General features: G+C 29.1%; 1 protein-coding gene across 2 annotated transcripts in view; it reads left to right on the top strand.

The window, feature by feature from the left end:
* Positions 1 to 12,142, top strand: part of LOC124537936 (carbonic anhydrase-related protein 10) — a 65,273-nt gene that overhangs the window by 21,839 nt on the left and 31,292 nt on the right. The window lies entirely within an intron of this gene.

Below are 12,142 nucleotides of genomic sequence, written 5' to 3'. Positions count from 1 at the left end.
TACAAAGTGTTTAAGCAAATACATTATTAATATATTAAAATAATAGTTCGTTTGTTCCGTTGTACAGGTCTTTGATGTGGTAAGAATATGGAATATATTTGTTTTGGAATGTTTTATAACTTTTCAATTCGTTTGATAAAGTTTCTTATTTATTTCAACGTTCAATATTACATAGAAAACGTTTGAAATTTCCTATGGCGTTATATAAGATAAAATCGGATATTTGCATGGTTAATGTAATTAAGGATTAAACGTATAGCATGCTTACAATATAATATCACATAAGCTATAATAGTATCGTGTAAATATTGTGAAATTAAATTACATATACATACACATTGATGGAAAATAGTTTCAATTTTCTTGTTGGGAGGGCTTTGTCTATGTAAACAACAGTACAGTATTGCTGTGTTTCGAATTGCAGGATGAGTGAGCCAGTGTAACTTAAATACATCATAGATTATTTCTCAAGGTTTTTGGTGTATTAGCGTCAGGAATGGTCATTTACCTGTATCATAATAAAAAAATATAATTTCTATATCTTTCAGCCTTTACTGAGTATTTAGTTATTGCTAAACTATCTGATTTGTAATTTTGAGAGCAATTTAAATTATTTTTGTTATTTCATAGAATACATTTTTTTTTCAATATTTTAGTCTTAAGAATTAAAGTATTGTAACTAATATTTGATAAGGTCTGAGTATCTAAACTTACATTGATCGCGTCAATTTCACTGGGCGAGAAAGCATTCAGGCATTAAGACCTTTTGTTTCAACTGAATAATTTGGTTTGTAAATATTTCAAAAATAAAACTTACACATTAAGTAAATTTATATGAGGATCTGTTCCGCTTATTTAAAAAAAAATGCTTGTATAAATAATACGTAGCACAAGAACTTTTGAATGGTCATTAAAAAGATTATTTTTAATTCATATTTATAAATACTTCAAAATTTTGATTCTACGAGACCCGACAACTCACTTCTTTGCTATATTGTAGTATCATATAATTGTATACAATTCAATTGTTATCTACACCGAATGAAAACCTGAACTACCAAATGTTCGCATTGAATTCAGCTTGTCACGAAAATCTATTTCCATCATGATATTTAATGCTTTAATAATATTCCAATAATAATACATATTTGATATATAGATGTAATAATAATTATTAGGAAACAGCATGATATTATTGAGATTATTGGACTGCAGCGCGAAGAATCGATCCAGTATCCCTTTTACTATTTTTGATTTTCTGCCTTCTGATCACCAGCAATGGGTCAGCGTGGTGGGCTATGACACCACTTTCTAATATATATACCAAGGACATGTTTACTACTTATGTATTATCATCCATTATAATAGTTTTTTTTTATTTTATTAGCCTACACATATACATTCGAAATTCAAAAGCATTACATTTAATTCGTAAATCCGAATTAAAAAAAAAAACAACTTTTGCCGTGAAATCGTAACAGTTAGACGGAAAGTAAAGACGGAAAGTAATTTTTAATTTATTAATTGACAAGAAAAGTAACACACAGCAACACAATGTGCGTATAACATGCATTATAGAATAATGTATGTACAGAGGCCGTATTTCAATTATGCAGTAGAACAATTTCTATCATTCTATGCATGTCCTTGTTGTTTCAGAGCCAAGGTGTTGAATAATAAACTAGTGTACTGAACTTAATATTGTATACTCTAATTATATGGGATTACATCGGACCGAGAACGTCTTGAGGTACTCGGCTGAGATTAACCGCCGTTACTATGAGAGGCTAATGTTTTGTTGAGAAAAATACATGATAATTTATAATATTAAATAAATAAAAATAATACCGCGCTTGTTTTTTTATGGTATAGGTTGGCGGACGAGCATATGGGCCACCTGATGCTAAGTGGTCACCATCACCCATAGACAATGACGCTGTAAGAAATATTAACTATTCCTTACTTACTTATCGTCAATGTGCCACCAACCTTGGGAACTAAGATGTTATGTCCCTTGTGCCTGTAGTTACACTGGCTCACTCACCCTTCAAACCGGAACAAAACAATACTGAGAACTGTTATTTGACTAACGAATAACTAACCTAACCAGACGGGCTTGCACAAAGCCCTACCACCTAGTAAATTTATTTTACGATTATGTTTACTGTATGACGTAACGAAATATAAACGTGATATTTGAAAACAATAAAGAAGGACATCTTATTTCATTTGAAATAAAAACAACCATCATTTGATTACAGTTATTAAATACAGAATATTTACCATGTCTTTTATTTACAGTTGATGGAGTCTCGTTGACAAGACATTCGTAGATAATGTCGAAATATCGAACTCCACCAATTAAAAATAAACAATGGTAAATATCCCGTATTTAATAACTGCAATAATAAAAATAAACATGTCAATTTAAAATCTTATATAACCATCATATTATTATTTCTTAAATCAAAACATACATTACGAATTAATGATTTTATAAGTTAACATTATTAAATGTTTCGTAATCTAAACATTGCGTAAAAGGAAACGGTTCATTAAGCCATGCCGTTACAAAAAAGGAATTCAACGAAATGCCTGTTTTATAACAATAAAGGAAATTAAATGGCGCCGGCCGGATGACGCGTCGTTACGAAAAAACAGACCGAAACATACGAAAAACGTTTAAAGAACACAATTACACATTTTAAATTTTACTACGTAATGTCACATGTACTTAAAAAATGAAATAATTAGTTATAGTACGACACAAATTAGGTGTAGCGTCGGAAAATGCAATGGAATGAAAATAAAACCGATTACTGCCGATTTACACGACCAATAGAAATAGCTCCCTATCGCGTCATTCGACGCTATTCGTCGCTTAAGATCAACGCGTCAGAGAAAGCAAGTACATGTAAATATAATAGGTCATATAATATTACAAGTTATTACTTTTGTGCAAAGATCATATTCGCATGAGTAATAAATATTGATAATTTGGGATAGCGTACTCAATTCGGATGTGATCGGTTTTGCGAATTTTGCCGATGCGACATCTAAGTTGTGTTGTACTATATATTTATTTATTAACCATAAATAAGTGGTAACTACAATAACAATCATACCTTTTGTAAAAGTCACAGCTGAACTATAAAAATGAAAACATGCTTTATTATACTGCCATACAATTACATATTATTTAAATTTAAATTCATTATTATCACTACATACTATAAAACAAAGTCGCTTTCTCTGTCCCTAAATCCCTATGTATGTATGCTTGAATAAACGGATTTTGATGAGTTTTTTTAGATAGAGTGATTCGAGAGGTAGGTTTTGTATGTGTAGTACATATAAAAAAGTTAAGAAACACTAATAATTTTAGAAGTTTCTAATGTGATGTCGTAAATAAACAAATTCTGTATTATATTAAGTATCAGTATTCCAGCAGTGTGAAGTCGAAGTCCGGGTCGCTAGTTAAGAATGTAACGGTAAAAGATCAATATGATCAAAACAAAAATGAAATTTAAAAACATTCAAAAAGAAGAAATGTATAAAAATAAAACCATAAAACAAGGGCGACAGAAACTAGAGCGCTTTACTATTTTTCATACGTCGTTTAATTTAATTTATTTAATATTTAAATATATAAATAAATTTAAATAATACATACTAAAACTACAGACTGACACTGAAAACATATACATACATATGTCTGTGCTTTGATTGTTAACGTTAAAACTATAATATGTAAAATATTTTAATAAATTCGGATAAAGCTATTAAATAAATTTAATCTCTTATTTCAAACAGTCAATTATATTATCATACCAAAGAATATATTTTGCAGATAAAACAAATCATGAATAAAACTTGCAACTGATTCCAGTTAATTGAGTAATTTTGCTTCGTAAAGTTTTTTTTTTTTTAATTTGAAATAAATTAAATATAAATCAAACTATAACATGGAATAATATATTCATTTGAAAATTATATTTCCAAAATCGATTCATACTTATATGTTTATAACATTAAACGTAAAACGTATAATATTTTAAGCAATAGGATGTTTCAACATTATTTCATATTAACCGGCCAAAAATATTTAAAATCATATCTAATTTTGTACTAGTAATCATTATTAACTAAAAATTACATAAAATATATTACAATCCATCGTTCAACTGGTGATATTATGTATAGTGCTTTCACCCAATCCAGTTAAATAGTGCGATAGCGTTACACAAGGGTTTTTATTTCTGAGAACCTTGCTTTGACAGCGCATTGACTTTTAACCAATTTCACTGTTATTTTTCTTTTTTTATTGTCTATGACTACAGTGCAACACTGGCTGACAATTTGTACATCTGCCACAAATTAAAAAAAAAAAAACAGATTACAACACTGGCTGACAATTTGTACAACTGTCACAAATAAAAAAAACCTAAAAATTTCAAGGCTCATATTATATAGTTTCCCTTACATGAATACGTCAACATTTGATATTTCATAATCAAAGTCGCTAGTAAAAAAACATTCTCGAACCTTGAACATTCTGAATACAATAATCCAAACCTTAATACCATTAACTCGGCTGCTTGTGTGACGATAAACAAGCGATGACAGTGCAGGACAAATCCACTCAACTAAATTAACTCGCATACTTGCTACTGCATTAGGCTGTCGGTTACAATGACGCGTAACTTAGAAATAAAATGTTGCCTTATAAAAAAATATTCTAGACTATTTTTATACTTAGACATAAGCTGTTCAGTGAATTTTTGTATATTGCAAATTCAATCTAAGGTGATCATCTCTGAGTATGACTCAGTCACTCACTCTATTTAAAATTAATCCTGTGTTCGATGATAAAATTCTGCCATACGTATTGGCCAATCCGCATTGGTGTGGATAAATTCTAAACGGTTTCTTAAAAAGTAAGGAGGTCTTATTCCATTAGTGAAATAAGGGAGATTTACTGTGTTACTTTACTTTTACTTAATCATTCATTACATTCCTTTATCGGAGTTGGTGAGTTCGTGATAATGAGTACATTTTGGACCGTGCAACAATAAGGAGTGAGGGAGCATACGAGTATTAAGTAATTGTAGAATATTTTAAAAGCGATTTTTTTTGCTGTCTGTGCTGATGTGATGTGACGTGTGTTGCCATTTTTTATATCACCACAAGCTTTGTTTTATTTAGACCTTGCAAGTTGAAATATAACCTCTTTTCCTATGGAGTTGAAATTGCTTGTCAACAAACCAATTTGATTTAGTTCCGATGAAAATGCAATTTTATGGTAACCTCTAAACCTGGTTTAGTTCCAGACCATAGAAGTTTTCAACGATCAACAGACTGGACAAAATATGTTGTTGATTAAACAATTATTAATTGAGTAGCTGCCCGTCCCGGCTTCGCGCGGGTGGACATGAGTTTTTTTTTTATATATTTTTACCTTTTATTTATGTTTTTTTGTTGCTTTTTCCGACATGTTGAACAATTGTCGTTCAAATATAACTTATTTACACAAAAATCTTAATACATTATATACCTAAACCTTCCTTATAAATCTCTCTATGTATTAATGAAAACCGCATGAAAATCCTTTCAGTAGTTTTTAAGTTTAACGCGAATTTACAATTCGTTCGTCTTTATGGTATCTTCCACAAAAAATACGTAAATGTAATACAAAACATTTTAATCATAAAGCATAACCAACAGATTCAAGCATATAATATTACATAATATAATATATTTAGTAAACAAAGCCAAAACCTTTAACATATAATCAAACTATTGTGTATTCTGTTTTCAACATTGATCACGTCTGTAATAATATACTAAAAAGGTTGAATTAGTATTAAAAATTCTTCTGTCAGTTAGTTTGACGGGTTTATTTAATTAGTCACCTCTTAATATAATTTACCGATTTTTCTAATATGACACCGATATCGCGAACAATATATTCAAAGTTAGACGTATGGCCAACAAAGAACAGTTGGTCTGTAGTCGTCGGTGTGATAGACATCCACATGTTTTATTTGTATTTTGTATGGGGGAATCCGATACGGTTCTTTAGTGTAAACCGACAAATGTATTGGATCCTCAGACATATAAGTTATTGGAAGTGCTATTGCTATATCTATTGGAACACTGCGACACCTGCTCGTAAAATGACTTCAAAATATATTCTGTGATAGAAACTGCATCCAGATAAAGACTTTAACTGTATGAATAAAATAATATGACAAAAATTATGAATTAATTAAATAAATACAGATCATTTTATAGCTATATGTGTTGCAACTACTAAATATTCATTTTACAACAAAACGGAATACTATTTAATTTATACTATAAAAATTATATTTCTGTGTTTTCATTTAAAGAGACAGCCTCTGTTATAACAGATACGATCATCTTATATGCTATGTTTACGGACGTATGTTGACGATGACGATATTGTTCGTTGATTTTAAAATCATCATATACTTTCTGTATAAAACTAAACTCCTAAACAATTGGATCAGTTTTGTTGTTTTCTTGTTTGGCAAGTCGATTTCGAATTAGGGCGAGCAGCTAGTAAATCACTTATAGAATACGACATATAAGTATATTACATATATTATGACAACATCATTCATAAACATTTGGAATTTTACCAACTTTAATAGAATCACAGATTTTAATTTATGGTACACTACTCTTGGCTGACCTTCCAAATTTTAATTTTAAAAACAGATTGTTATTTTGTTTCAATGATAAATTTTATGTATTAAAAAAATACATTTTCTGATATATTTTTTATTCTAAGTGTTCTATCTATTGTGTATTGTTATTTATTTAAATATTTTGTTTCATCCTGTCCGATTAATTCGAATCGACTTTTATCAATCGCACTGATCACATTGCGTGGTATTACTTGTAATATTAATACAAGAAACGTTTGTTAAAAACGTTAATTAAATTATAATTAATAATTTAAATAATAGTTTTATAACTATTATTTATCCAAATATGTCACTTATGTCCAAATATTTTACGTTAAAAAGCTTTGACCGGAAGTCTTATCAATTAAAAATCTCTACAAAAACAAAAGAAAAGTCACTTTAATTGAAGATTATTCGTTGTCTTATCAACAATACGATTTACCTTTTTATATGCTGTTATATTATTTAGATTTTTACGTCCAGTATTTTAAATCGTTTCAAGTCGAAACTCCTGCTCTAAATAATAATTTTAAAAAGTGCGTTTAATCCCGGTCGACGGAACGGCGCCACGGCGTCGCGACGCACCGTCTCAGCCCGACGACTGTGTATCTATTAAATAAGAAAGCATTAGGAGTTGTTTACACATTCAATATATATAATATATCTGTCTGTCTGTCTATTGAACTGTTATTATCACTTTCGTAGAGTATTATTAGGTTATAATAGTATTATTAATTAAAGAAGTACATTCATTTTAATATTAATGCAAAAATATTACTATTTTTAAAAAATAAGAAATTGAAAGTACTAAGTGTAATTAAAGATTTTCTATTACACTATTAACGTGTCTTGTATATTAAGGTACGACTATGTAAACATTAATTTCGTCAATGAATAACAACTTAAGACCTTTTTTTCATTTTGGAAAATATATATTAAGGAAAATATATATATTTTGGAAAATATATATTGAGGAAAATATATATAATAAATTTAAAAATAGAAAAAAAAGAATTATATTTGCATTAATAGTCTGAAAATAACAACTACCTTATCAGTTTGTACGTAGATACACCCACATCCGGCAAAGAACGAGCTTTGTCTACGAACCGCTGTTAACTTCCTGTTTGAATGGGTACGCTTTTAACGACTACAGTCATCAGAGGATTTTAGTCTTTATTCCCTTTGTAAAAAGATTAATATCGCGTATATAGACACATTAAGATTTATGCCTTTACAAATGTTTCATAATACTTCTGTTATGGAAAAGTTGAATTAATGAGCCATTTGTTATTTTGTTATGATGGCACGGAAAATATTACGCACGAAAGAAAAAAAGTTACGGTTTTTTTTCGTTACAAGGTACATTAACTATATTTCTTAATTTAACATATAGTAAATAATGAATACTTTTTATATATATCATATAACAGTTCGAATTCGATTGAGATTAAAAATGATGCACATAACTTGTATATAGATCTACACTGGCTCACTACAATTCTGTTTGTCAGTACAATATCTTATGAGTAGATGATACCTACCAAGGCGGGCGTACAAAAAGCCCTAAAACCAAGAAATCAAAAAAAAAATCTAAAGAAAACTAAACGATTCCATAACAATTGAAAATTCGAATACTTCCAATCGAATCATTAGAAAATTGTTATATAAAACAAATAGATAAACTTTATGTATATGGTTGTAATGTTATTTTTCATAAGACTATTAACAATAAATTTAATAAGCTGTCCTAACAACTAAGCGTTAAGTCTATCTACCAACTCCAGCAGAGCTAAAGTATAATGCCATAATCGAATTTAAAACGCTTGAAACGATCGTGAAATGTTGAAAATCGACTTGCAATGATACGCTATTTTGATGCTTATATACTTTAAATATTGAAAATATTGTGGTCATTTTTGAATATCTGAGATAGCACGAAAGAGCTCTACGTGAGGCGAGTTTTAAAATTGTTTCTAGAAAATAGTTTCACGAATACGGAAATAATCCACGGGCAGATTTTTTTTAAATGAAAATCTAAGTGAGAAAGATGAATCAATTAAAACATGCTGTTTTAAATGAATATAGAAACAATATTAAATAACACTAAATTATAATTCGCACATGAAGATAAAACACGTGTAGTGTTCAATGCAAAATAATATCTTTTTACTAAAGACCTCCTTGAAGAGCGATCTCCTTCGAACCAATAGCTATACCATTTCTCTATCTCAAGGGTATCGCACAGTAACGGTATAAGAATTAAAAGTATAAGAGTACAAGTTTAAAAAGACACGACCGAAATAAAAATATACATGTATATGTACATATATATACAAAACACTTTACCATTTATGCAACTTTACTTATAGCAAACAAACCGTCATCCCCCATTTTTCCCTATCGAGGGGTGAATAAAAAAAGCCAGTATCCTTCCTCGGAACTCAAACCAACTGCCTACCAAATTTCATCTCATTCAGTTCAATCATTAAATGGTAACAGACAGAGTTACGTTCAAATTTATAACATACAAGCAATCCGCCCTGGCTTCGCACAGGTGCAAGGTTGATATTATATATAGTACCTACAGAATTTGTATATTTACGACATTACAATTTCTAATTCTTAATACTTCTAAAATTATCAGTGTGTCTTTACTATATTGTCCATATATTATAATATACACAAACCTTCCTCTCGAATCATTCTATTTATTTGAAAAAAATACATAAAAATCTGTTGCGTAATGTTAAAGATATATAGGGACAGACACTGGTAAGCGACTTTGATTTATACTATGTAATTACAATAATAATGAAATAAAGATATAATAATAGAACAAACAAGTAAAGTAATAGGTCTGTAGTCCACAATGTAATGTCTAAAATATATCTAAGTTAGATCTGAAGTATACACGTAGACTTGTATTCAAATTTCGAATGATTAGTTTTAGCAATTCGTACTCATAGAATAATACAATTTGAGTAAAATAATGCAGTCTATATGTGTGTTTATCGAAAGGCAGAGTTGCAGACTCCCTGGCGCCCGCCACTCCGTCGCCGAGGGGCGTCTGATACTTAGATACAGAGGGTGTTCGTGAATCGAAAATGCTATAGTCATCACTATTTTATACTGACTGATATTTGGGATACTAAAATATTTTTTAAAAATGCATTATGAATTCTACTCATTTTTTTCATTTTTGAATTGAATGAACACATCATGAAATTCGTTTTATTTTTGATTTTCGCATAATGTCTATTGTTGTATTCATCGTCGTGTTTATGAATTATTATATGTGTTAGTTGAAAATTATTTTTATATATAAATAAATTGCTAAATCAAATAAATCATAATCATCAAAGTATTGTTTTTTATCGACAAGCACACAGTACTTTTGTATTAACATCAAGGTCAAATCATCATTATTAAGTAAACAACAATAATTCGTTTTAAATAAAAATAAATTAAAAAAAACTGTCTAAAAGTAATAATAACAAATAAATATTTTTTTTATTTTTTTATTTATTCCGAAATCCGAAGGATTTTAATGTGAGCTCTAAGTTAGAAGGTACAAGTTAGAACACATTGTTCTAACTTGTACCTTTCAATCGTCCGATTTTCTGTATGAGACTTAAAGGCACATATCTGAATTTACAGTAGAACTATTCTGAAAGAACAAAGTCGAAACTCACCGCAGAACACGATTGTTAAAATATAGAAAATTATATACAACATTGATTATAATTATTGTTATTAAATTTAAGCGTAGGCTTTCAAAGATCTCATAGTATAGCACATCTGATGATTGAATATAAATTATAAATTATACACACATTTCAAAAGATACCATGAGCATTATTGGTGCAAAGAACAAGGAACCTTGTAAGTTAATATACACGAATAAATAAAAAATAATCGACTAACATAATCTTTTCAAATACACCTATAGATTACAAGATTACGCGAAGCATTACATAATTGTATAAAACAATAACACAAATTGGAAATGTATTATGTAATATTTTTATCACGCCTTATATGAACGAATAAGAAATATATTTATTGGAAATAAACAACTCATAGCAGAAGCTAAATAGTTACAGACAGACACCGAGGCGCTCGCCATTTTGGCGACAAGCCGAAAATAGAGGGTGGAATACTGTGAAACGATATTTGTAGCTTATACGTCTTGTCGTAATGTGTTATAATAATGTAAAAAATAGTCTCAACATATAGCAATTTTAATGAGCTGTGGGTAATTGCTGATTAGATATTTTTTCTTTTTCCAAAACACTTAATTTTGTACTATATAGATTGTATTTACGTTGACAAAACAAATATTAGGATGATATATTTTTGTTCACTCGGTGGTAAGTATTTGGGTAGGAACTACCCACTCAAAGAAAGAAATTGGTGTAATTGTTATATGGAAAAAAAATCCAGAACAGCTTATTTACATACTATTATTACGAAAAACTAAAATGAACTTGTAACCCCTGCTTTCCGCTTACATACGCTATATACAATGAGAAATATATATGATTTGATTTCATAATCGAAGGCTGCTAATGTTAAATGTTAAATCAACTTCTGCAAATATCTATGCCCATGTCAACTGGTTGGTTATGATTATCACTGCCCAATGGTAACCATAATGTTACTTTAGTTTAGTTGATAGTCTATCATCCTATATCAACTAATTAAAGAAAATGCCCAGCGATTACGTTATAAAATAAGATCTCTAGTACAAGTGGGTCATGGATACAAAAAGTCAGAACCTATAACAATGGTAATTTATCACGAACTTTTGTGACCTAACAACGGACATTACAAGGCAGATAAGCCTACACCCAACAAGGCTCATAAAACAAGGATCTTCCAAAAGAAGGAAACATCTTATCTGAACGCCGACCGCTATCTGCAACAGATACTGTAATGCTGGATAATTACTGTTTCTTTATTGTATAATTTCTTAAGAAAATTCCATTATATAGTTTTTTTTCTTTTTTTTTTAGTTACCACAGAGCTCTTATATCAAACCTCTGTGGTAAAAGATTCTTAGTAAAAGTGTTTCTTTCTGTATAAACTAAAAAAATCAGCTTAATATTTTATACAAGAATTATTTAATTTTTAATAAAATATTATATGATCTTTAAGGTACTTCATATATATTTCATTCGTAATGTAAAGTAAAGAAGTAAGTAAAGTATTCACGAATTTTTTTTCTCATTACGTAATATAAAATTAATTTTGAAATCTGACAAAAAGAAACAAAATATGCTCCATTTAGCGTACCACAGAATTTTATTACAAGCAAACTATGCTTTTAACCGAATTATTTAAAGCTTTTTATTTGTTATTGTAGAACTAGGAATTTGAAGCCAGTCGGTTTTTATAAATTTGCCTGAATTTTTGCGCATTTTGGG

The sequence above is a fragment of the Vanessa cardui genome, chromosome 19, assembly GCF_905220365.1.
Source record: "Vanessa cardui chromosome 19, ilVanCard2.1, whole genome shotgun sequence".
Lineage (NCBI taxonomy): Eukaryota > Metazoa > Arthropoda > Insecta > Lepidoptera > Nymphalidae > Vanessa > Vanessa cardui.
This window is presented reverse-complemented; position numbering and strand designations above follow the sequence as displayed.